Source organism: Gracilinanus agilis, chromosome 3 (assembly GCF_016433145.1).
Source record: "Gracilinanus agilis isolate LMUSP501 chromosome 3, AgileGrace, whole genome shotgun sequence".
NCBI classification, from domain to species: Eukaryota; Metazoa; Chordata; class Mammalia; order Didelphimorphia; family Didelphidae; genus Gracilinanus; species Gracilinanus agilis.
In genome coordinates this window covers 505776661-505803977 of record NC_058132.1, presented here as the reverse complement: position 1 = coordinate 505803977, position 27317 = coordinate 505776661, and the positions used below count along the sequence as shown (strand labels likewise).

General features: G+C 35.7%; 1 protein-coding gene and 1 non-coding gene across 5 annotated transcripts in view; one reads left to right on the top strand and one right to left on the bottom strand.

Annotated features, from left to right (window-relative positions):
- Positions 1-27317, top strand: part of MCF2L (MCF.2 cell line derived transforming sequence like) — a 285276-nt gene that overhangs the window by 23335 nt on the left and 234624 nt on the right. The window lies entirely within an intron of this gene.
- LOC123243349 lies at positions 18360-18462 on the bottom strand. The gene has a single exon (XR_006505896.1). It is a non-coding gene; the product is annotated as a U6 spliceosomal RNA (small nuclear RNA).

Sequence of the window (27317 nt, the reverse complement as noted above, 5' to 3'; positions counted from 1 at the left end):
CTTCCTTCCTTCCTTCCTTCCTTCCTTCCTTCCTTCCTTCCTTCCTTCCTTCCTTCCTTCCTTCCTTCCTTCCTTCTTTCCTTCCATCTTGGAATCAATATTGTGTATTGGTTCCAAGGCAGAAGAGTAGTAAGGGCTAGGTAATGGGGGTTAAATGACTTGCCCAGGGTCACACAGCTAGGAAGTGTCTGAGGCCAAATTAGAACCCAGGATCTCCTGTCTCTGAGCCTGGCTCTCAATCCACTGAGCCACCCAGCTGCCTCCAAGATGAGTTTTCTTAACCCCGGGTCAGGCACTCTATCTACTGCACCACATAGCTGCCCCAAGTATTAAACATATAGCATTTATGTTAATTCCCTGCTTATACATACAAACGCATACCCCTACAAATTTATTCTGGGTAACTTATGAGGTTTTGATATTTATGCAAACTATTCCGCATTCAGAAGCTAAACCCTTCAGAGTGAATCCACAGGTGTCAGTCAGCTAGCATTTATTAAGTACCTACTATATGCCCCAGGTACTATGCTAAGTGCTAAGAATTCAATAGAAGGGCAAAAACAAGAATGAAAATAAGTCGCTGTTCTCCAGGAGTCATGTCTTTCCATTAAGAGAGTACATTTATACCAGAAAGCATCAAGGTTAGGGGAAAACTTCTGAAAGGGGTGAAGTGTAGATAATAACTTCTTGATTTCTGTTGTAATAATAAGACTGATTTTGCTCCCAATTACTAGTCTAACTCATGAGTAAAGAAGAAATCAGTCCAGGGCATTGAGGTGGACAGAATGCTGGACTTAAGAGTCAGGAAGACCATAGTTCAAGTCCTATATCAGATAATTATTTAGCTCTGTGACCCTGGGCAAATCACTCAATTCCTCTCAGGCTCATTTCCCTCATCTGTAAAATGGGAAGAATAATAATAGCATCTTCATCAGAGGGCTGTTGCATTGATCAAAAATGTAAAGTGCTTTGGAAACTTTAAAAAAAGATCAATTTCATAGAGTAGGTTCTTTTCTGAATTCTAAAGGAGAATTAAGATGATTTTTATTTATTAATTGGGAATAAAATTTAATAAGGTTTGACCATAAATCAGCCCTTCTCATTCAAATGAAATATATGCCTTTTCTTATTAGAAGGAAAACAAAAGCGTAGTGAGTAAATGCAAGGGTTGGTTGGTTTTTTTTTTTTTTTTTTTTTTTAGGATTGCCTTTTAATTCATTTATGAGACTTGTGAGAGAGCAGGGAAGCATAGTGCATCATTAACATTCAGTGCTCTCTTAAACGCAAACATGCCTGGGGACACAGTGGGGGTATTGGCAGAACTCTCTGCAAACCCGGGACATAGTTCAGCACATCTGAGTGGAAAGTGTTGCTTGCCAAGCAAAGCAGTGTTATCAGTTTCCTTTCTCTTCTCCTCTAAAACAGACAGGGGGTAACAGACAGTGTAGAATTTCCCGGTTTGTTTCAAGAAAGCCAGCATCCATTTCCCCTCCTTTTTGTAGTTTGTTTGAACTTGAAACTTCCTGAGATTTCATTAAAAAAAAAAAACCAACTACATTTGTAAAGTGTATTTGCTTTCCACTGTCAGAGCATGTCCATAAAGACGTACAGTCTCACTTGAGAACAAATCCTCCTTCTTTAGGAAGGAAACTTCCTAGGTTTAAAAACAAATCATTGAAGAGAGAGGTACTTTTTTTTTCCAACAGCCCTTCCTCTTCTATTAATAATTTGCTTCTGTTCTCCTGGCCCCAGAACAGTGGTAGCCCTAGGGGAACACCGGATGGTGTAGTCACAGGAATGAGAAGCAAAGTGAACGAGTATCAGCTTTAGATTTCTGCCTGGGTGAATACTGATGTGTGAACTTGAGAACAAGAAACTAAAAATCTTTCTCTGGGACTGTACCATCCAAGAACCCCTGCGAGATGGATGTGAATCAAAGAGACACCACTTAAAGCGAAGATATTTTGCGATCTTCGGCTCCAGCCTTGGCAATGGATTCTCTTCTGATGTGGATTCTTCTCTTTCCTAGACAGCAGTCTAAAATTGCTTAGGTAATTATGGCTATGAATGACATTAGGAAGCCAGTAGATAGATTTCAACTTTATTAACAGGGTTTGTCCAAATATCACCTCATTTGATGGAAAAGAAGAAATTTTGGCTGCTGGGTAATGGAAAGCAAAATGCATGCACTCAGATGGAAGGATCAATGGGTCACTGTCAGGTATGAAGTATTTTTGCCATAGAAAGGACTGTTGTTATAAATCTGAAGCTATTTTTACATGATTTGGTCTAATGGAGGCAATTGCAGCATCTGCCTATCGCTCATGTTTGGCAATGAAAATATGCAAAGCACTTTTTGAGGGAAACAGAGGTGGTTATCACTAGCTACATTTCTCCACATATCCCTTCTTTTTTTGCATTTTAATTCCATAATAACTGGGAATTGTCGAAAAGGGAGGAAACTTTTGCCACTGGCACTGGAAACTTTGATTTGGATATTTCATGAGCCCAGACCTTGTAGAATCTTTCCTATTGAGTGACTCTGAAAAAAAAAAACCAGAAAAAAAACACTCATGTCTCAGCACGGATCACCAAGAGAAGGCCAAGATGGTCATCAATACCGAATCTTAAGGAGAGTCAGTCAGGCTCTTCATGGATTTTCATCAGCAGTCCTTCGTCCTTTTCAAAAGAGAAACTGGAGAAGTAACCCAAGACATACGTGTTCTGGTGAGCTGATACTTTGTGTGTGTGTATGGTATTGCTATTTGGGGGGACTCCTCAGGATCAGATAATGGAGTTTTGGAGTAGATACAAGAGGGGACCTCCTCATATCAGAGATATTTCAACTATTGACTAGTGTGCTATGTTGCGAAAAGGAAGGAGAAATGAAAGCTCTTTTATTCTGGTTACTCTTCAGATTTCTGGAATATCCCAAACCTGACTTCAGGTTACCATGTTTCTTTTTATGGTATGGATGAATTTGCATTGCTGTGGTTCAACTATAAATTCCTTTTTCTTGCTGTGATGGAAAGGTAGTTCTATACAAATTAATCTGAGTTCCTTTGATCAATAGATATGTTTACACACATACACACACATACATACATACATACATACATGAAGAAAAGAGAATAATCTTTGACTTATTTCAACTTGATTGAAGATATTTATATTGTTGTGTAAATAGCTGATCTCCTCCAGGTGTCTGTTTGCCAACCTTAAGGTCAATTATTTTTTGTTAAATTTTCCCGTCTCCCCCAGTATCTCAATCTGACTCCAGCTCATTAAATCTGTTTCTCCTCTGTGAGAGGCTAATTACATGCCATGTACACACATTGTAGCATAGTGTAATATGGGTCAGTGTTAATGTCATTTTAAAATTATTTATATTTTATTCATGGCTGGGGATGTTGGAAGCAAAGTAGTATTAAATCTATTTTCATATATTTATTTATTTTGTCTTCATTGTACAAATCAATTACAGTTTAAAATCAGAAGATTTAGAAGAGAAAGTCTTCTGAAAATTGAGTAATTCTATTCATATAATTTAAATGTCTTTAGATAATTTTTTCAATAAGTGGTCGATTAGACTGTTCTAAAGGATGAATTTGATGGAATCAGTAAACTCAGAAGGAACATGTCTAGTCTGATCCTTATTTGTTGCTCTCGGTGCTATTTTATTTGTTATTCCTTAGAGGAGTGAATCTAATTTTGTAGGTGAGCAAAGTAGATTCAGTGAAAAGTTAGCTGATTTTGCTGAAGGTCACAGTGGGAGGATTCTTAACTGCTATTCCTGTTGTAATCTTTAGAGGCAGTACAAACCAGCTAGCCCTCTCTAAAGGAGAGTCCTACATTTTCATCCTCAGGAGCTTGACCAGAATCAATGCTTGCCAGTACAATTATGAGGGAACTCTCATTTCCAGAGCCTTCCCCTTCATTAGATATTGCATCTATTACTCCCTTGGCCAAGGATAAAGATTAAATCATAGTCACAAAGTTTAAGGAAGGGCTCATGGCTGGAAAAGGTAATGTACCCTCCCTAAACCAGATGAATTGTTATCATGTACTTATCTTGGCCCCTGATTCTAGATTTGTTTTTATCTTTGTTGCAAAAACTAAATGTTGTGAGTTTATAGGATTTTTTTCCATGTGAGTAATGTCCTTTGGAAGCAAAGAGTGCTTTTCTCCATGGTGCTTATTCTATAACCTAAACCAACTGGTTGAAATCTGTTCCTTGAAAGAAGGTAAATAGCATATTGATGAAGGATGTGAGGTATATGATTTTGACATGTTGAAATTCTTTACTGATATCTTGATAAGGAATTCCACTCAGTATATTTGAACAGAAAGACGATTTATCCATCAAGATGCTTAGCCTGATCTAATGCCTTAGGATATATTTAGGAACGTCCTTTTCTCCCATCTGATCATTATCTACCCAATACTTGGAATAGCTAATTCTTTTTTACTCTGGTTACTGAGGGTATGTGTATGTACAGATACGTAGTTGCATATGAAAGAGTGGAACTTGGAAACACATGGAAAAATTATTCTAACACATTTTGCATAATATGGTACACAAATATGTTGGCCACATTCATTTCTAACTCATAACTAGGAATATAAAACAAAAAAGAATTATTTCAATTTATGAATTTAGATATTAATTTAAGATTCTTTAGAAATTTATGATAAAATATGAATTTAGATCTTGGACTCAAGTCAGGATTTCAGGATGGTTACTTTTTAATAATTAATTGCGAGTCAAATGTGTATGGACATGAAATGAAAGGGCTACTTAGGCGGTATCAGTGGTTATCAATATGTTTAACCCTAAGAGTAAATTTTAAGGCCACTAGAAAATAAATCCAAGTGGCTAATTGGTTTGGGTCCTTGAAATTGTGCCACTTTTAGGATCATTGTAAATCCAGGGACTGATAAATAAAATGATACTTCATCACACTATAGCTTATGATACAAAACTCTATTTGCTTTCCAGAGAGCTTTTGCATTTATTATCTCATTTTTCCTAGTAATAGTTGGAAACCAACATAGTGTTTATCTCTATATGGTCTGTTTCTGTGGTCATTCTTGTCAGATGTGTTTTTTGATGCCATGCAAAGATCTCTCCCCTCAATGGGAATTCCTAGATTAGCTTCTCATTGCTATCTATTACATTTAATTAGGAAGTAAATAGGATCCCTAAATACCATCAGATTGCTCTCTAAAACTCTTTTAGGCACTCTAGTTCCCCTTCTCTACAAAGGTTTTTCTGGTACTTTCCTTTTTGAAACCCAGACAGATGGAATCAAAGTAATTTTCTCCATGTCTCTGTAGAAGGGTTATAAGAGAATGCCTTAGAATTGGACACTAGGATAACCAATGAATATTTTCCTAGAACAGATGAATTTTATTTTATTTTTATTTTATTTTTGTTTTTTTTTAACCCTTAACTTATGTGTATTGTCTCATAGGTGGAAGATTGGTAAGGGTGGGCAATGGGGGTCAAGTGACTTGCCCAGGGTCACACAGCTGGGAAGTGGCTGAGGCCAGGTTTGAACCTAGTACCTCCTGTCTCTAGGCCTGACTCTCACTCCACTGAGCTACCCAGCTGCCCCAGAACAGATGAATTTTAAGAACACTCAGAACAGGAAGGAGTGAGAGCAGCAAGAAATTAAGACTTAATTGCTGTGAATATGTTTTTTTTTAAGTCTTCAGAATGAAAGTAAGCAAATAGGACACCAAGGTGACAATCGTGATTTCACACCAATGTCTGTTTGGGAGGATAACATAGGAGAAAGATCCCATGAAACATTTAGCAAAGTCCTCTGAGATATATCACCATCTCTGTTGATATTGAGTTGACTTCATCGCTAAAGTGGATATTGGGGAGAGTATTGAAAACTTTATTGGAACAAGATTTAGGAATAGGAAGTTAAATGGGAGCAGGTAGGTAGTACAGTATTTAGACCACCAGGTTTGAATTGAGAGAACCTGGGTTCAAATCTGGCCTGAGATACATCCTAGTTTTGCGATGCTGGGCAAGTCACTTAACCCCACTTGCTGAGCCCTTGCTACTCTTCTGTCTTAGATGCAATACTAAGATAAAAGGTAAGGTTTTAAAAAATGAGATGAAATATTTGCAACTTCTCAGAAATCTCAAGATGGGTAAATTATGAATACTTCCTTTGAAAAGAGAATCAGAAATTGTGGAATGTGAGGAATTCTGAGTAGCATCATGAAAACATCACTCTCTTAAAAGCTAAAATATTGATGTAGCATTCATTTCAAAATCAATTGCTTGTGTGCAAGTCAGATTGCTTGCTTATAGCCAGGGGATGCTTAACTTCATTTATGTCATGGACCACTTTATTAGTCCTGTAGAGCCTTTGGACAGCTCAGATTAGCAGTGCGTTGCCGATGTTCATAATTAAGTGAAATGTCAAATTATAGCCAGAGATGAATGAAAATATAGATGTAAATTTTTTCCACCAAAGTTCACAGACCTCTCCCCCCCCCTCCTTGAAATCTATCTAGGGACCCCGAGATTAAGAAATCTGGGCTTAAAGTGATTACCAAAATAAAAGTCGTATTAGAAGCAAGGATCTGGAAGGGATCTCAGACATCTAATACCACTTCCCAGTTTTGCAAATAAGGAAACTGAGGTTGGAGGAGGAATAAGTGATTTGCCTGAAGTCAGACAAGTAGTAGTTGAGAAAGCGATAAGAGAGTATATGTGATTATAGCAAGACGAATCCTTCCTGTTGAATAAGCTCTCGATTTCAAAAAATGGGAAGTGGACAAAATGGAAACATGAATTTGGTCTCTATTTCTTAGAGAAGTTTGACCAAGGTTTTTTAGAGAAGTCTTCAAAAGGAGGAAGTCAAAAGAGGCAGAAACTGCCTCCTCCATCAGAGACTAATTTAATCTTGCCAGTGGAATTTAAGTTCCTTGATTACAGACTGCTTCATTTTGGTCTCTATACCTACTATCAAGGTTTTCCATAGTAGGTAGCACACTGAATAAGTGCTTATTGAATTCAATCAGATTGCCAAGTGGAAGCACGGGACAGTCAGGGACTATACTGGTTTGAAGAATGAGCTAATTTGTAAAACCTTGTAGAGGAGGGATATATATATATATATATATGAAATTGAGAAGACAGTAGACATGAAATGGAAGAGATCTGATGGCATTTTAATAGAAGCTGTTTTCATTGGTGACCATAGTGGAATGGTCATATGTGTACTATACAGCCTGAATGCCTTAATTGAATTAAATGAAAAAAAGAAATTTCTCCTTGGAGAAAATGAAATGTTTAAAAAAAAACATTTTTCAAACTATGATTTTTAGCAAAACAGATAGTTAAATTAGTATGTGGATTATGTGTTACATATGTAGCATTTATATGTACGTTAGTCTACATATGTATATACAAATGTAGGTGATCCAGGTGAGAATGAAAGAACTAAGCCCATAATTGAATAGGAAGAAATGCTCCATCTGGAGGGCATCGGAGAAAACTCACGCAATTCTCTATGATCTCTAACTGATCCCTCCCAATCCCACCACAAAGCCCATCTCTTCAACATCATTGTTCTCCTGGTGATTGCTCCATGACTAAAAATCATGGAACATGATAACTTCCAAAGAATCAGACTGACAAAGAGTCCTAAGGACAATGGGAAAAGCTACAGTGGGCATGGACATATCACCAACGATGATTTACGGGGAGAAATAGACAAAATAAATTGAGGACTTATATTAAGGACTGAAAGGATTGGCATATATAGTTATGTAGCAAGAGAGATGATAGATACCTACCCAGGTTGTACATTGTTAAACCCAAGATAGTGAAAAAGTAAAGGAGGAAAACTCCCAGGATAGTGAATGGCTCTTCTATGTAGAATTTATGGAAAGACTTGGATGATAATTATTTAACAAAAATATATGTAATATGATAATATAATAACATGTAATTTCTTAACATATTTTTATTTACAAGACATTTTGTATAAATATTATATTTTTTCTTTCTCACAACAACTCTGTGAAGTAGGTGCTGTTAATATCTCCATTTTATAGGTGAGGAATATGAGGGTAAGTGACTTGTCCATAGTAAATGCCTGAGGTGAGATTCAAACCCAGGTTTTCCTGACTCCATGGTGAGCATTTTACCAATGACTACCTTTTAACTCTTCTAGGTTCGATTATCTGTGCTGATGATTCTATGATTTGTATATCTAGTCCTAGTCTCACAATCTTACATTACCAGTTGCCATCTATGGATCTCAAACTTAATGTGTTCAATATAAAACTTATCTTTTCCCTCTCTTTTTACTATTTTTAAAAAATTAATTTTTATTGATATTTCTTTTTCTATTACAGTTGGGGTTAGCAACATCCTCTCCATTTACCCATTTTTTCAACCTTAGAGTCATTCTCACTTCTTTAGTCTCACTCACCCAATATATCCAATCAATCACCAAATCTCTTCATTTCAACTTCCATAATATCTCTTACATGTGCCATTTACTCCAGCAGCTACAGCCATATTTCAGGCTCTTGTCACCTCTGTCTGAGGGTGTTGTCATGGCATTTTTATTAGAATGCCTCAAATCTGTCCCCACTCAAATTCATCCTCCACACATCTGCCAAAGTGATCTTCTTAAAATGTAACAATGTGTGATAATGTCACCCTTTTATACGATAAATCCCAGTGACTTCCTTTAACTTCAAAGACCACATATACGCTTCTCTCTTTACCATTTAAGCTCTTCATAACCTGCACTATTGCTGTATTTTGTTTTACCACACATCATTTCTTTTTATGCGCTCTACAGTCCACCCTTTTTGGTCTACTTGGCATTCCTTATATGCAGTGCTCCATCACTCATCTCCATGCCTTTTTCTGACTAGCCCCTAGACCTAGAATGCTCTCTCTTCACCAGTTTTGCCTCTTAGAATTCATGGTGTTCTTCAAGATTCAATTCAAATAGAATTTCTCTTTCTTAACTCTTGCTGCTGAGATGTGTTGGAAATGTATAGAAATGCTGATGGTTTATGTGGGTTTGTTTTGTGTGCTGCAACTTTTCTAAAGTTGTTGATCATTTCTACTAGCTTTTTAGTTGATTCTCTAGGATTCTTTAAGTAAACCATTATATCTTCTGCAAAGAGTGATAGTGTAGTCTCCACATTGCCTAATTTAATACCTTTGAATTCTTTTTCTTCTCTGCTATTGCTAGTGTTTCTAGTACAATGTTAAACAATAAAGGTGATAATGGGCATCTTTGTTTCACTCCTGATCTTACTGGGAAGGCTTCTAATTTATCCACATTGCAGATAATGCTTGCTGATGGTTTTAGATATATACTGTTTATTATTTTTAGGAAAGGTCCTTCTATTCCTATACTTTCTAGTGTTTTCAATAGGAATGAGTGTTGTATTTTGTCAAAGGCTTTTTCTGCATCTATTGAGATAATCATGTGATTTCTCTTGGTTTGGTTGTTGATATGGTCAATTATGTGGATGGTTTTCCTAATATTAAACCATCCTTGCATTCCTGGTATAAATCCCACCTGATCATAGTGAATAATCTTTGTGATCACTTGCCGGAGTGTTTTTGCTCGTATTCTGTTTAAGATTTTTGCATCTATGTTCATTAAGGAGATTGGTCTGTAGTTTCCTTTCTCTGTTTTGGTCTGCCTGGCTTTGGTATCAGTACCATATTTGTGCCATAAAAGGAATTTGGTAGAACTCCTTCTTTGCTTATTTTTTCAAACAGTTTATATAGTATTGGGATTAGTTGTTCTTTAAATGTTTGATAGAATTCACTTGTGAATCTATCTGGCCCTGGGAATTTTTTCTTAGAGAGTTCTTTGATGGCTTATTTTCTGATATGGGATTATTTAAATATTCTATTTCTTCTTCTGTTAATCTAGGCCAGTGATCGGCAAATTATAGCCTGTAGGCCAGATGTGGCCCACTGAAATGTTCTATTGGCCTTGAAACATCATTCCTAATCTGATGAATACAATGAGTAGGATACAATACAATGAAACTTCAAAAGAGTTGCTTTAGAAACAGACTGACAGATGAGCATTTCCTTTCCTTTGGCCCCCTTTTTAAAAAGTTTGTCCATCACTNATATATATATATATATATATGAAATTGAGAAGACAGTAGACATGAAATGGAAGAGATCTGATGGCATTTTAATAGAAGCTGTTTTCATTGGTGACCATAGTGGAATGGTCATATGTGTACTATACAGCCTGAATGCCTTAATTGAATTAAATGAAAAAAAGAAATTTCTCCTTGGAGAAAATGAAATGTTTAAAAAAAAACATTTTTCAAACTATGATTTTTAGCAAAACAGATAGTTAAATTAGTATGTGGATTATGTGTTACATATGTAGCATTTATATGTACGTTAGTCTACATATGTATATACAAATGTAGGTGATCCAGGTGAGAATGAAAGAACTAAGCCCATAATTGAATAGGGAGAAATGCTCCATCTGGAGGGCATTGGAGAAAACTCACGCAATTCTCTATGATCTCTAACTGATCCCTCCCAATCCCACCACAAAGCCCATCTCTTCAACATCATTGTTCTTCTGGTGATTGCTCCATGACTAAAAATCATGGAACATGATAACTTCCAAAGAATCAGACTGACAAAGAGTCCTAAGGACAATGGGAAAAGCTACAGTGGGCATGGACATATCACCAACGATGATTTACGGGGAGAAATAGACAAAATAAATTGAGGACTTATATTAAGGACTGAAAGGCCAGGTTGTACATTGTTAAACCCAAGATAGTGAAAAAGTAAAGGAGGAAAACTCCCAGGATAGTGAATGGCTCTTCTATGTAGAATTTATGGAAAGACTTGGATGATAATTATTTAACAAAAATATATGTAATATGATAATATAATAACATGTAATTTCTTAACATATTTTTATTTACAAGACATTTTGTATAAATATTATATTTTTTCTTTCTCACAACAACTCTGTGAAGTAGGTGCTGTTAATATCTCCATTTTATAGGTGAGGAATATGAGGGTAAGTGACTTGTCCATAGTAAATGCCTAAAGTGAGATTCAAACCCAGGTTTTCCTGACTCCATGGTGAGCATTTTACCAATGACTACCTTTTAACTCTTCTAGGTTCGATTATCTGTGCTGATGATTCTATGATTTGTATATCTAGTCCTAGTCTCACAATCTTACATTACCAGTTGCCATCTGGATCTCAAACTTAATGTGTTCAATATAAAACTTATCTTTTCCCTCTCTTTTTACTATTTTTAAAAAATTAATTTTTATTGATATTTCTTTTTCTATTACAGTTGGGGTTAGCAACATCCTCTCCATTTACCCATTTTTTCAACCTTAGAGTCATTCTCACTTCTTTAGTCTCACTCACCCAATATATCCAATCAATCACCAAATCTCTTCATTTCAACTTCCATAATATCTCTTACATGTGTCATTTACTCCAGCAGCTACAGCCATATTTCAGGCTCTTGTCACCTCTGTCTGAGGGTGTTGTCATGGCATTTTTATTAGAATTCCTCAAATCTGTCCCCACTCAAATTCATCCTCCACACATCTGCCAAAGTGATCTTCTTAAAATGTAACAATGTGTGATAATGTCACCCTTTTATACGATAAATCCCAGTGACTTCCTTTAACTTCAAAGACCACATATACGCTTCTCTCTTTACCATTTAAGCTCTTCATAACCTGCACTATTGCTGTATTTTGTTTTACCACACATCATTTCTTTTTATGCGCTCCACAGTCCACCCTTTTTGGTCTACTTGGCATTCCTTATATGCAGTGCTCCATCACTCATCTCCATGCCTTTTTCTGACTAGCCCCTAGACCTAGAATGCTCTCTCTTCACCAGTTTTGCTTCTTAGAATTCATGGTGTTCTTCAAGATTCAATTCAAATAGAATTTCTCTTTCTTAACTCTTGCTGCTGAGATGTGTTGGAAATGTATAGAAATGCTGATGGTTTATGTGGGTTTGTTTTGTGTGCTGCAACTTTTCTAAAGTTGTTGATCATTTCTACTAGCTTTTTAGTTGATTCTCTAGGATTCTTTAAGTTAGACCATTATATCTTCTGCAAAGAGTGATAGTGTAGTCTCCACATTGCCTAATTTAATACCTTTGAATTCTTTTTCTTCTCTGCTATTGCTAGTGTTTCTAGTACAATGTTAAACAATAAAGGTGATAATGGGCATCTTTGTTTCACTCCTGATCTTACTGGGAAGGCTTCTAATTTATCCACATTGCAGATAATGCTTGCTGATGGTTTTAGATATATACTGTTTATTATTTTTAGGAAAGGTCCTTCTATTCCTATACTTTCTAGTGTTTTCAATAGGAATGAGTGTTGTATTTTGTCAAAGGCTTTTTCTGCATCTATTGAGATAATCATGTGATTTCTCTTGGTTTGGTTGTTGATATGGTCAATTATGTGGATGGTTTTCCTAATATTAAACCATCCTTGCATTCCTGGTATAAATCCCACCTGATCATAGTGAATAATCTTTGTGATCACTTGCTGGAGTGTTTTTGCTCGTATTCTGTTTAAGATTTTTGCATCTATGTTCATTAAGGAGATTGGTCTGTAGTTTCCTTTCTCTGTTTTGGTCTGCCTGGCTTTGGTATCAGTACCATATTTGTGCCATAAAAGGAATTTGGTAGAACTCCTTCTTTGCTTATTTTTTCAAACAGTTTATATAGTATTGGGATTAGTTGTTCTTTAAATGTTTGATAGAATTCACTTGTGAATCTATCTGGCCCTGGGAATTTTTTCTTAGAGAGTTCTTTGATGGCTTATTTTCTGATATGGGATTATTTAAATATTCTATTTCTTCTTCTGTTAATCTAGGCCAGTGATCGGCAAATTATAGCCTGTAGGCCAAATGTGGCCCACTGAAATGTTCTATTGGCCTTGAAACATCATTCCTAATCTGATGAATACAATGAGTAGGATACAATACAATGAAACTTCAAAAGAGTTGCTTTAGAAACAGACTGACAGATGAGCATTTCCTTTCCTTTGGCCCCCTTTTTAAAAAGTTTGTCCATTACTTATCTAGACAATTTACATTTTTTTGTAAATAATCATCCATATCACATAGATTGCCATATAATTGGGGAAAATAGTTCTTAATAATTACCTTAATTTCCTCTTTATTAGAGGTGAGGTTGCCCTTTTCATCTTTTACACTGTTAATTTTGTTTTCTTCTTTCCTTTTTTTATTAGATTAACCAATACTTTATCTATTTTATTTGTTTTTTCAAAGTACTAGTCTTCTAGTCTTATTGAATAGTCTCATTCAGAAGTTCTTTCCCTTTTGATTTTATTAATTTCTCCTTTAATTTTTAGGATTTCTAATTTAGTTTTTTATCTGGAGATTTTTAATTTGTTCCCTTTCCAGTTTTTTAATTTGCACGCCCAATTCATTGTCCTCTTCCCTCTCTGATTTGTTAATATATGCACTCAGGGATATAAATTTCCCCCTGAATACTGTTTTGAATGCATCCCATAGATTTTGATATGATGTCTCCTCATTGTTATTCTCTTCAATGAAATTATTAATTGTTTCTATGGTTTGTTCTTAAACAACCAATTTTGGAGAATCATGTTATTTAATTTCCAATTAATTTTTGATTTGTCTCTCCAGGTACCCTTATTAATTATTATTTTCATAGTATTATGATCTGAAAAGGTTGCATTTATTATTTCTGCTTGTTTGCATTTGTTTGCCATGTTTTTATGCCCTAATACATGGCCAATATTTGTGAATGTACCATGTGCTGCTGAAAAAATGTGTTTGTTTTTGTCCCTATTTATTTTTCTCCGTATATCTATTAAACTCCAATCTTTCCAAGATTTCATTCACATCTCTTACCTCTTTCTCATATATTTTTTGGTTTGATTTATCTAGATCTGATAGAGGAAGGTTCAGATCTCCCAATAGTATAGTTTTACTATCTATTTCCTCCTTAAGTTCCAGTAGTTTCTCCTTTAAAAATTTGGATGCTATACCAAATGCTACCTTTTGCAGGATGCCTTCCCTTGTCTCTCCATTCAGTAGAACCTTCTCCTTTACTTTATGTCCATTTTTATGTATCCTGTATTGCCTATTTAGGTAATGTCTCTCTATTAGCACAGAATCTCCTTGAGAGAAGTGACTATTTGTAATTTGTGTCCCATGGTTAGCACTTATCACAGTGTCTAGCATGGTAAGCTCCTATCGCTTAATAAACTTCATTGATCATTCAGGATGAGTATTGGAGTGGTTGTATTCTGCACTGGTGAAAAAAGCATCCATACTGATAAAATGAATACATCAAAGTAGCAAGAAAGCATTAATATTGTTTTTATCTTTGAAGACTTCTGAAATATCTTTTAAAGACATCAATAACTCTCCATTTGGATAAGACATTTTTGTATTTTATATTTTTTTGATTAGGTCTCCCTATTTGACTCTGCCTAGAAGTGTAGTGGCTACTTCCTGTTACTAATTGACATAGAAGTTTTTATATAGTTTTCTCCTGACTTGTGTTGCTTTGTTGCTCAGGTAACCTGGTGGTCTCTTACTCTCAAGGGCTTACTGTATGTATATTGATGCTAGATTTAGTATAAACCAGTAGTGTCAAACTCAAATAGAAATTAGTCCACTAAACTAATAAGACAGACAGGATATTGACCTAGAAAACCACATATCAGCATTATCTATTATCTACTGCATTTTTATTTATTTTTATAGATATTTCCCAATTATATTTAATCCAGCTCAGGAAGAAGTGTTGCTGACTGTATTGACCTATGCGTTTAACACATCTTGTGTAAAAGATCTGAGCCTTCTATACTTCAGAGTTCTCTAATTCAAGTGATCGACTAGCTTGAATATCTCCATTACTGGAGATTACAGACATGCACCACCATGCCTTGCTTTTGCCCTTTGTTCTCCAGGGTTATTCCTGATTTTGAGACTGGCTATGTATTTTGACATGGTGCTTGTCTACCATTGATTCAGCTGATATGAAACATGATGTCTCTCTTCAGTATTTTGGAGAGATAGTGTGAATATTAGATAATGGTTGGTTCTTGTTCCTGGTCCTGGTTCCAAATATCCTAACTCTTCCAGTAGCCAATATGGATAACTTTATTTTGGAGGTCATATGTAGTGAAATTTGGGCAGCAAATTTTTAGAGCTTACTTTTGAGTTTTTTATCCTTGTTTTAGATTTATAACCTGTCCTCATTTCCTTGTCTCCTGAGGACAAGAGATGAAGCAAAATCCTTCCAAATCTTCTGTCTTGCCTATTTAATTCTAGTAATATGTTTTGACTCCCTCTGGAATCCAGGTCATGCAGCTAAGGGGACAGTTATAGATGATTTTATTTTTTCAACCATATAAAACATTTTTCCATATTGGTCATTTTTTGGAAGAGATCCTGAGCAAAACAAACAAGCAAAAAAAGAAGAAAAACATATAGTATGTTTCAATCTGCATTCAGACTCCATTAGTTCTTCCTCTGGAGGAAGATGTTATTTTTCGTCAAGAATTCTTGGGGGATTGTCTTAGATTGCTGAGAATAGCTAGGTCATTCACAGTTGTTCATCATAAAATATTGCAGCTACTGTGTACAATGTTCTCCTGATTCACTTGTCTTTCCAGGTTTTTCTGAAATCATTCTGCTCATCATTTCACAAAGCATAATAGTATTCCTTAGTTGATGGCTTTCTTTTCACAGCAACCAATCAGATAAAAGAATTCAGATTAGGAGATTAGCCTAGGAGTTGTTAAGTAGGACTTACTTACACATCTCTGTGACAGTGGATTCTGGGATCTTGTGTGCTCTGGCTTATTCAGTATTCCACCAAACAAAAACACTTGCCATCCTTCTTAGGCAGTGTCTGTCAGTCTCTTGTTCTGCCTGGCTTTTATTCCCTTTTTTAAGCCCTGAAAGTAGAAGGAAAATTTTGTTTTTATGACACTAAAACAATTAATTTAATAGAAGTTCAAAAATAAAAAAGTAGAAGAGAAACAAGTAGCCCAACCAAGAAATAAGCTAATTTTTATTTGACTTTACTTTTGAAATAAAAAATGATTCTTTCTTCAAGGCAGTGTGAACAGCAAAAATGTCTATTCTCTATCTGTTGGATTTTAACAGAGGTGGGGCCTGTGAGTCACACCTAATGTAATTCATGGGGTGTGCCAAACTGAACACACTAATAAAACTCTAGATTGAGGCAAAAGTGGCACAAATTAAGGGCAGAGCCAAACTTTTCACAATGGGCTAGATGTTAAGCATATTTGGAATATCGTGTGTAAATATTCAGGGTGGAGTGTGGACAATGTTATTCTTTGAAAGATTAATTACTTTTTAGTGTATGGTTTTCGGAATTGGAGGAAAAGAAAGTCAAAAAAGTCAGCTGGTTCCATATGCAAATTTTAGGGAGCAAAGTTCAACCATAAAAGAACTAATAGTTAATCCATGACAGGCTAGTGTGGTTCTGGAGTAATTGTTTTCCTCTGGTGATCTTGAGCCATGGAAGAACGGAAACCTATAAGAATTTCAGTTTCAGAAATGAAAAGCTACTATTTTTATTCTGAATGGTGTTCTTTGCTTTTGAGAACTAAAGGTAAGGCTTTTTGTAGAGTTATTTGTAGGACAGTTGTCAAACCCATGCAGGTCTTCTTATAATGGAGTATGTTTCTGCATAGCCCTGATTCCAGATGTTGTGTGGTATGCTTGAAGTGTTCAAAAAGGATAGTAAATATTTTGAGACATTTCTTTCACTAGTTGAAGATGACTTTTGGAAATCACCTATAATGTGGCCCCCTGGAATTCTGACTATTAGTATTGAGATGAAATAGTCATCCTAAATTCCCAATGTGAATTTTTGTTGTGGTTGAGTTTTTCAATTGTGTCTAACTTTTTGTGACCCCATTTTGAGATTCTTGGCAAAGAATGTTTTGTAATTTCCTTCTCTAGTTCATTTTACAGATGAGGAAAATAAGACAAAAAAGGTTAAGTGACTTGCCTAGGATTTCACAACTAATTATTGTCTGGGGCTAGATTTAAACTGTGGTCTCCTGACTTCGGGTCCAGTGCTCTTTCCATGATACCACCTAGACTCTTGATCATGTCATTAGTATCTGAAAATATAGAATAACCCTTTCCATAGATATCTTTGGATTTTACTGGTGGTTTCAGCCTTCAGAAGATACTTATTTCAGACACCCTCCTATAATGACTTAGAGGTCTAATCTACTTTTTTTTTAAAAGAAAATTTTAGAATGGATACTAAGTATTGTTTCCAAGTCAGAAGAGAAGTAAGGACTAGGCAAATGGGGTTAAGTGATTTGTGTAGGGTGACATAGCGAGAAGTGTTTGAGGCCAGATTTGAACCCAGGAATTCTCATCTTCATGCCTGGTTCTTTATCCACTGAGCTACTTAGCTGCCCTTCTAATCTACTTTATTTTTTTAAAATTTTAAACACTTTTCCATATTTAAATGATTCATTTTCTTCCCCTCCCCTCTTCCATCGTCCCTCCCCTCTTCCATCTCTCCTCCCAGAACCAACAAGCAATTCCACTGGGTTCTATAAATATTATCACTTGATACCTATTTCCATATTATTCATTTTTGCTATAGAGTGATCTTTTAAAAGCTAAACCCCAAATCACATACCCATATATACATGTGATGAGTGATGTCATCTGTTTTTCTTCTGCATGTCTATTCTCACAGTTCTTTCTTTCAATGTGGATAGCATTTTCCCATAAGTCCTTCAGGAGTGTCCTGACTTATTGCATTGCTACTAGGAGCAAAAGTCCATTACATTGGACTGTTCCACAATGTTTTACTTTCTATGTACAATGTTCTCCTGGTTCTGCTCATTTCACTCTGTGTCAGTTCATTAAGGTTCTCCCAGTTCATCTAGAAATCCTCCAATTCATCATTCCTTACAGCACAATAATATTCCATCACCATCAGATGCCACAATTTGTTCAGCCATTCCCCAATTGAAGGTTATCCCCTCATTTTCCAATTTTTTGCCACCACAAATAGTGCAGCTATAACTATTTTTGTACAAGTCTTTTCCCCTATTGTCTCTTTGGTGTACAAACCTAGCAGTGGTATGGCTGGATCAAAGGGCAGGCATTCTTTTAAAGCCCTTTGCACATCATTCCAAATTGCCTTCCAGAATGGCTGGATTAATTCACAACTCCACCAGCAATGCATTAGTATCCCAATTTTGCCACATCCCCTCCAACATTTATTATTTTTCCTTTACTATCATATTGGCCAATCAAAAATATGGAATGCTTCATAAATTTGCATGTCACCCTTGCACAAGGGTCATACTAATCTTCTCAGTATCATTCCAATTTTAATATATGTGCTGCTGAAGCAAGCATCCTTCTAATCTACTTAAAAGAAAAATGTTAGTGTACAGATTTATTTAAAAAATGATAAGTTATAGTGTGATGGCTATTCCTCTCAGAAAAGTATGCTTTGCTTTTTGAAAGGATTCTCTTGAGGACTCAAAACCTAGAAATCTAGGATAATATTCATGTTACATGACTGGCATGCCAGTCAATCAGTCAACTAGCAGTTCAAAGTGCCTACTATGTCAGGTTCAGTGCTAAAGACTGGAGATACAAAAGAAGATTAAGAAATAATTATTTGAACTCTCAAGGAACTCAAAGTCTAATGGAGTCTATCTGATCCCAGAATATGGCTTGCTTAAGAAAATGCATCATTGATCAGCCAGCACACATGAACCCCCTGGGTCTAACCATTGGTCCATCATTACCTTTATCTAAATGAGTATCATCGGTTGTCAGACCAGCAGATTAAGATCAATTAAGAGACACTTTGGTATAGAGGAAAGAGCCCTGGCTCTGGAGTGAGAAGACCTGGGTTCAAATTCTATTTCTGATACAAATTGCTTTTGTGACTTTGAGCAAGTCAGTAAACTTCTTTTGGCCTCAGTTTCCACATGTATAAAGTGAAAGGCTTGAGCTAGATAGCCTCTGGGATCCCTTATGGATATAGATTTATTAATATTAGTGATTTCGATTGAAACTGGATGGAGTAATTATCTAATTTAAAATTTGAAAGTATCTACATAAATGACTTTCTAATTATGTGTTTTACTTTAGAAAATTTGGACATCCCTTCTTTAAAACGAATGTTTTATTTGAGCATTTAAAATACAATTCAATTTATGAAAACATCATCTATTTCCTTTTTTTTTAGCAAAATACTTGTTATAAAGCATGGTTTACCTTGATGTCAGCGGAGATGAGCTAAATAATGACTCTTTTTAAGAAAATAATTTCTTCTATTTACATGATTAAGGATGATCAGTGAAGAAATCATGCGGGATCCATCTATTAATAGAATTGAGTTTTTGAAAGATGATTGCATCTTTGGTGCTGTCCAAATGGGATCTTTCATAACCATTGTGAGTGAACCTCTAGACACTGATTTTTAAAAGTGTAAATAAAAATAGGAAATTTTATGTTTCATATTTTCTTTGACATCTAGGAATCAAGAGAACTTCTAAAATGGTGGGAAAATAAGTCAATGTTATTTTATTTTATTTTTCAACTAGCATTTATTTATTTATTTGAATACTATCTTTTATTTATTTAATTAATTTAGAGCATTTTTCCATGGTTACAGGATTCATATTTTATCCTTCCCCTCCTCCCAGCCCCTCCCATAGCCAACGCACAATTCCACTGGGTTTCACATGTGTCATAGTCAATGTAATTTTAATAAATTATGATAAGCATACAGCAGGCTGATGAAAAATATTCATTCACATAGGATAATAAATTTGGGGCCAGAAGTCCAGCCTCTTCATTTAACAAATGAAAGGACTGAGACCCAGAGAGCTTGTCATTTTCTAAGAGCTGCACAGGTAGTAAGTGAGCCAGGATCAGAAAAACCTATGCCTTTAGACTCTAGGTTCAATTTTCTTTCCACTTCTACTTAGGGAATCTTAAAAGTAAAACTTCTCATTTTTGTTTGGAGTCTGGGCGGGTTCAGTAAAGATTTGAAGCTTCTGTTGACACTCTCCATCACGACAAGGAAGGAGTTAGTATGTGGGTGGTGGCACCCAACTATTATGTGTGTGATACAGCTTTAGGATTATTAAGCTTAAATGCTGACTATGTGGGTGAATTAGGGCAAATCAATATTTTGAAAGGCTCAGCATAGGAGAGGTCAGAGTGACAGAGTGTCTGAGACACTATGGAAGACTAAATGGAATCAAGGGGGGAAGAATTAGACAGAGGGGTCAATAGCCCATTGGCTTGAACTGAGTATTCAAATATATGAATTTCTGCTTTGGGACAAAATATTAAGAAAATGATCATCCTAAATGGTATGTTCAAAGCTACCATTCCATCATGCCCTCCTCTTCCCAAAGGAAATTAAATACACCCAACACACACGCAAATAAATTCATTTCAAATAACCGCCTAAAATTTTATTCAAATATATGCATTTCTGTTTTGTGACAAAATATTAAGAAAATGGTTAACCTAAATGATATATTCAAGGCTACCATTCTATCATGCCCTTCTCTCCCCAAAGGAAATTCAAAACACACACACACACAAACACACATACAAATAAATTCATTTCAAATAACCACCTGAAAATTGTATTAAAATAGATGAATTTCTGCTTTGTGAGAAAATATTAAGAAAATGGTTAATCTAAATGATATATTCAAGGCTACCATTCCATCATACCCTTCTCTCCCCAAAGGAAATTCAAAACACACACACACCCAATACACATACATACATACATACATACATACACACACACACAAACACACATACAAATAAATTCATTTCAAGTAACCACCTGAAAATTGTATTAAAATAGATGGATTTCTGCTTTGTGACAAAATATTAAGAAAATGATCATCCTAAATGGTACGTTCAAAGTTACCATTCCTTCATGCCCTTCTCTTTTCAAAAATACACCCAAATGAAACAAATTCACTTCCAATAACCGCTTGAAATTTGCATTCAAATGTGTGAATTTCTGTTTTTGTTTTTTTCTGAGTGACAAAATATTAATTAAGCGGTCATCCTAAGGACATATATAAATGGATTTGGGATTGACTCCCCTATAATTAGGTTTTGATAGATCCTACAGGCAGTCTCTGATTATTTTTTTCACTTTTGGCTCAATCTGACTTCAAAGAATAGCAGTAAAATGGGGGGGGGTAACCCTCCCCCCAAACCAAAAAAAAAACTATGCACTTAAAGCTGGTGATAGGAAGCCTTGGAAGTAGTCTGTGAGTGTGTGATAAAGGGTAAGGTTCAACCTCATTCCTTGCCTTGCAAATTTTATGGGTATGTGTTGTTTCTGTGATGTTCATGATATGATTATAAGCTGCTAATGGCGGGAGGATTCTCGGAGCAAAGGGCAGGATGGTTTAAAAAATAATAGATAGTTGTAGCAGAAGCACAGTAGATTCTCTCATTCTAATCATTCTCATTCTGCCCAATATGGGAGACATATGTAATAAGGAGTATACTTTCTGTTATTGGGAGTTTATTTTTTTTCCTTTTTTTATTTTACAACAAAAGTTTTCTCTCATGATGCTCCTGAAAATTGTTCTTCTGTTAGTTTCCTGGGACAAAAGAATCAAGCAGAGTTGCTATTGGAAAAGTGGTCAAAGGCCAAAATTTTTTTCTCCCCTTAAGTTAAAAATAGTTGGCTGACAAAGAATTAAGATTGAGTCAAAGGAGAATAGGGACACAAAAATGAATGCTGTTCTGTGCTTGTAAGCCTGAAACTGAGATAGTCTTGTCTGTAGTCCACAGTTCATGAGAGATGAGTGGTATTCATAGTGCTTTTTTCCTGATGGTATATGGTAAGGAATGAATGAACAGAAGGTAGTAGACCAGATAATTGAACAAAATTTATGACATTTTTATCTAGCCGAATTATAAATCTTGGGATGGCTCACAAAAGGTTTTTTTTCTTCTTTTAAATGTTACTGAAATTTGATGGATGAATATTGTTTGCTTGCGGGTTTGTTGTGAATATATTTTAAAAATACCTTCAACCCTTTAAGTGGGTGAGAAAAGTTGAATAACTGTTCCTGTTAGGATAATAGAACAACAAAATAATTTATTTTTAAGCTGAGATTTTTATTCTCAGGATGCTTTCTTGCTAATCTTTGAAGTTGTTCAAAAGAGAAAATGCAAGGATCTAGCCCAGTTCTGACAGTCTGGGGCAGAGGAGGAGTAGGGGATGCACAAAGCTGCTTCTCTGAGCCTCAGTTTTCTCATTTGTAAAATATAGATGAAGAAAATGAGAATATCTACCCTCTTTATCTCACAAAGTTGTTATGAGGACACTATCTCAGCTCCTGACATTTTTCTATGGGTATCTCTGATTCCCAGAATGTTCTCCCTCCTCATCCTGGCTTCCTTTAAATAACAAAAATCCCATCTTCTATGGGAAACTTTTCCCAACCCCTCTTAATTCGAGGTATCTTCTTTCTTTTCATTATTTCTTATTTATCCTTTGTATAGCTTGTTAGCATATATTTATTTGCTTATGTCCCCCATTAGATTGTTAACTCCTTGAAGGCAAGACTGTTTTGTTTTTGCTTCTTTATGCATCCCCAGCACTTAGCACAGTGCCTGTACATAGTAGGTGCTTAATAAATGTTTATTGACTGGCTGAATTGAGATAGCATGAGTAAGAGTGTTTTGAAAACAAGAGAATAGTTGAAAACTTCTTATATGGATGACAACTTCTCTCAGTGTACTCAGACTAGCTCATCATGACTTATTCCAGACTGAGAGATGCCCTTTGATTTGATATAACACCTCTTCAATTCTGAGTTCTCCCATCAATGTTCATGTCTTTTCCAGTTCAGTCAGAGTCCCCAGTCATTTGCACATGAGTCTGTCACTTCAGAGGAAGATTAAGTTTAAGGATGGCAGCAAAAATATGACTCAGGACATAAAACCTCAGTCAAGATGAAAATGCCAGGAAATGACAGCAGGAGTGAAAAAGAGACAGTCTTTATATTGTAGGAGGAAGTGTATTTATCTATTTATTGTCTATAGTGCCCTGCACAGGGTGGAGACTCAACAAGTAGCTGTTTATTTATTGGAAATTGCTCTTGCTTTATGAGTAAAAATAATGAACATCTGACATCAAATCCATTGTTTGCTATGTGGGAAAGGCAGCTTCTGATTGGAGAACTTTGAAGCTATTTGTGTTTGTTCTCTGCTAGGTTAGCCGCCTTTCTCATTAGCAAAGGCTAAATGTGAGATACTGTGGGGTGTAATTTCGCTGTCCTAAAAAAATAAATAAATATAAAATTTTAAATCAGCCTTTTTGGAATTTGCAAAAAGCCCCAAAGAGAAGGACCAAAGAGAAGGGCCAATTCAATATAAACCTTCAGAATTCTTTGGTGTTCAGGACCAGTTTCTCAGGTACAGTTTGTGTCACCCTCTATCCTCCCTTGAAAAAAGCTGCGTGCCTAAAACCTTTCTCCATGTGGAAGTAAGTGGGACTGCTTGTTTGTACTTTACCACCACCACCATGTTTCACTGGGAACTTTCCTGGCTCGATGACAACCCGTTAGGTTTCATACCATCATAACGGGATTCAGCTCGCCAAGTCTCCTCTTTAGAGATCCAGAGAATGATTTGCCCAAGGTCACTTTGTAGCCTCTGACTCTCAAAACTCTCAATCTAGTACTCTTGGGAATTGTGGGAGGTTTTTTGGTTTTTCCCCCCAAAGAGAAATGGTAGAAACTGAACCAGAAGACCTCTAAGATTCTTTCGTCCTAGGCATTACATGCAGAGAAATTCAGGTTCTATTTCCTATAAGAACCTTATTTTCTCTATAGAGAAGACACAACAGCACAAGGTCAATATGACCATTCCTTGGCTTTTAAGCACTATTAGAGCTTTAATAGGAGAACTTAATGGAACTAACATTTCAAACACCTATTGTTGCTTTTAGTTCCTAAGTCCTCCAGTGTTAGTTCAAAAAGACATTCATTTTAGAGCCTGCTTTCTCTGCATCACTGGAGGGAGAATTGTTCTTTCAAGGTCAAAACGCAAATGGTATTATGTTAAGTAAATCCAGCATGAGCCTCACACAGAACAGCATTGCCTCCAGAGATGTAAGATGATAGGTCATTGGGCTCAGATGAGAAAGGAGACACTGGGCTGAATAATGAAGATGACTGATTTATGATTTCATTGAAAATGTGCTTAAGCAATTGAAATGTATTTTTTTGTTTGCTATGGACCCTTTCTTCTCTCTTTGTTGTGCAAAAAAAAGGTTCTTAGTACACGGCTTGTAGTCTAGCAGAATTGTCAAAGGAATAAACTACAGATTGAATCATCTCTGTTTTACATGGTGAAAGAAATGAAATAATACAAGATGCCAATAGGGACCAGTTTTCTTCCCTTTGTGGTGATCAGCTGTGTATCCCTGGGCAAGTCACTTTACTCCAGTTGCCAAGCCCTTACCTCTCTTCTGCCCTGGAATCAATAATTAGTATCAGTTCTAAGACAGAAAGTAAGGGTTAAAAAAAAGCCTATTCTGATTGAACCTCAAGAATAAACACAGGTAGTTCACTTGGGTTTAAGTTCAAAGTGAATCTCTAAAAAAATTGATTCAATGCTTCCCACCCATTGGCCAGTTTAATATTACATTATTTCTTTCCTGACCATCGTGGCTTGGTCTCTGTGACATTTTTTCCTGGGTACCATGTAAACTATAGGGACAGTTGTCAAAAATGTCCTGTAGTTTAATTGTGTCTATTGTGAAAGAAAGCAAACAGTTTTGGTTAGGAGGAGACCAATTTGATTATAATGTGCTTAACTGTTTCTTCAGAAATGAGCATTTCAAATTATCTATTTTCATTTAAGGACGGGGAAAGGCAGAAATTAATATAAAATGTAAAGATTTAAAAAAATGTTAACTAGAATTAATTGGAAACTGATGTTCACACATAAAAAAAATGGCTATTGAGGTTTCAGATTTCCAGTGGGCTAGTGGTGTGAAGGATGACATTACCTGCAGGTAATATACTATATACTTAGACAAAGATTGTGATTCAATACTAGCTCTGAAGACTTATTTTCCAAGTATAGGATTTCCCCAGAACTGGTGGGTAGCCACATGCTGACTTGACACCCTTCAGCTTAGGAAAGCTGAGATGACGGTCCAATATATTTACAACTTCTGTTCATGGAGAGCACTAATAAGATGTGGTTTTCCTTTGGTTTTTTGTTACAGTTCCTACATTGTTTTAAAAGGGCATTTGTGGCTTGAGTTATATCGATGTGTGTGTATATTCTGTATTTAAATATGCATGCATTATGTAACTGTACACTTCCAGTGAATAGAGAAGCAGCTTTGATGTTAGGAAGTTCAGTCAAGTAATGGTTGTATGACCTTGGACAAGCCACTTACTTTCTCAGTGCACTAAATAATTAGTTTCAGTTTTGCAGACCAGAAGCTGGCCTGAATTTGTAGACAGAGTTTGCTCACTGGTAGTTCCCTATCAATGAAATCTTTTTTTTTTATTAAAAAAGGTATAAATGAAATGTGATTACTTTTAATAAACATACCACCTCAGATACTTCCCAGCTGTGTGACCCTGAACAAGTCACTTGACCCCCATTGCCCACCCTTACCACTCTTCCACCTAGGAGCCAATACACAGAAGTTAAGGGTTTAAAAATGTAATAATAATAATAATAATAAATAAACATACCAGTACTTCTGTGTTTGAATGGGCATTTTCCTTTCATAGTTGTCACCTTATCAGGGAGGCTGCATATTCCAATGATGCGCCCATTGCTCAGAAAATTTTCAAATGACTTCTTTTGGAATAATTTCAAACCTTTTAAACCTCCTTGATGGTGGCAAATCTTCACCCATGAAGAGCAGGTTAGTTTTTGGAAATAATCAATGATTCTTCTTAAATAAACTTACTTGATATTATTACCAGGTGGGTAATTCTGAATCTGACCAAAAAGAGAAATGACTGCCTGGGTAGTCTCTAAGGACAATTCCAGAAAGGAAGTTACAAAAATGTGTTGGAAAACGTACGGGTTAGAGTAATGGTGTAGTGACTGCTTTCAAAAACAGGACACTTTGGAAAGCAATAAAATTTTTATTTGCTTATTTAGAAATTAAAGGGTTCATTACTTTGTAGTCACACTTTGGCACAGATGAAACTGGGATCATTTGAACCAGACAATAATTGCTTTTAAGGGCTATTCTCTGTGTATAAAAATAGATATGGAGAATTGTCCCCATTCCACATACTTGAATTATTGTACAGAGTTGTTTTGATATGGTAACAAGCTTTAGCAGCAAACTAATTATGAATAAAAATATGAGATCTTTCTGTGTACAGGACAGACATTTACTGGCTCTTGGTTTTGACAGCTTATGTACTTTGTATATAAGTACAAAGAATCCAGATCCTAGAAGATCCAGAGAAAGCATTTTAAGAGTTGATCCTAATCTCAAAAAAAAATAGATTTGGGTAGCTAAGAAAACATATCAGCTGGGAGAAAGTAGAAACCATAATGAGTATGTAGGAAAATAGATCTTGACCAAGAATCACTTGGACTCAATGGATGGGCACTCTCTCTCCAATACTGAAAAAAAAAGTAAATTTCCCTAGGTTGTTTTATTTAGTTCTCCTAAGAGAACTAAAGTTATTTCCTAGGAAATCAAAGGAGCATACTATGATTAGACAGCCTAGCTCTGGAGAACTTCCTAAGAGAACTGGGAAAACTTTAGTTCTCCTAGGAGAAAAAAAAAATCCTAGAAGTTCTCCAGAGCTAGGCTGTCTAATCATAGTATGCTCCTTTGTGAATAGTTTATAACAATATTGTCCTTCTGGCCTCTAATAAAGTAGTTATAATACTCAATAAAACTATCCCAGATAGAGTTCATTTGACAATCTCTTATGCCAGGTTTAAGAGAGAAGAAACTAGTTCTAGAGGCTGCCGTGAGAAAGTAAAGCCTGTGAGTCCCTGTGGCCAATGAATTCGGGAGTACTGGTGGCTAGGTGACTGCTTAGAATGACTGTCTTTTTAGATTTTAGATAACAATTTTCATGTTTCATCTTAATTCCTTAATACCAGCATCTGTGTTATTTGTGGATGATGATGAAGAGAATCTATATGTGTGTATATATATATATATACATATATATAATACATATATATATGT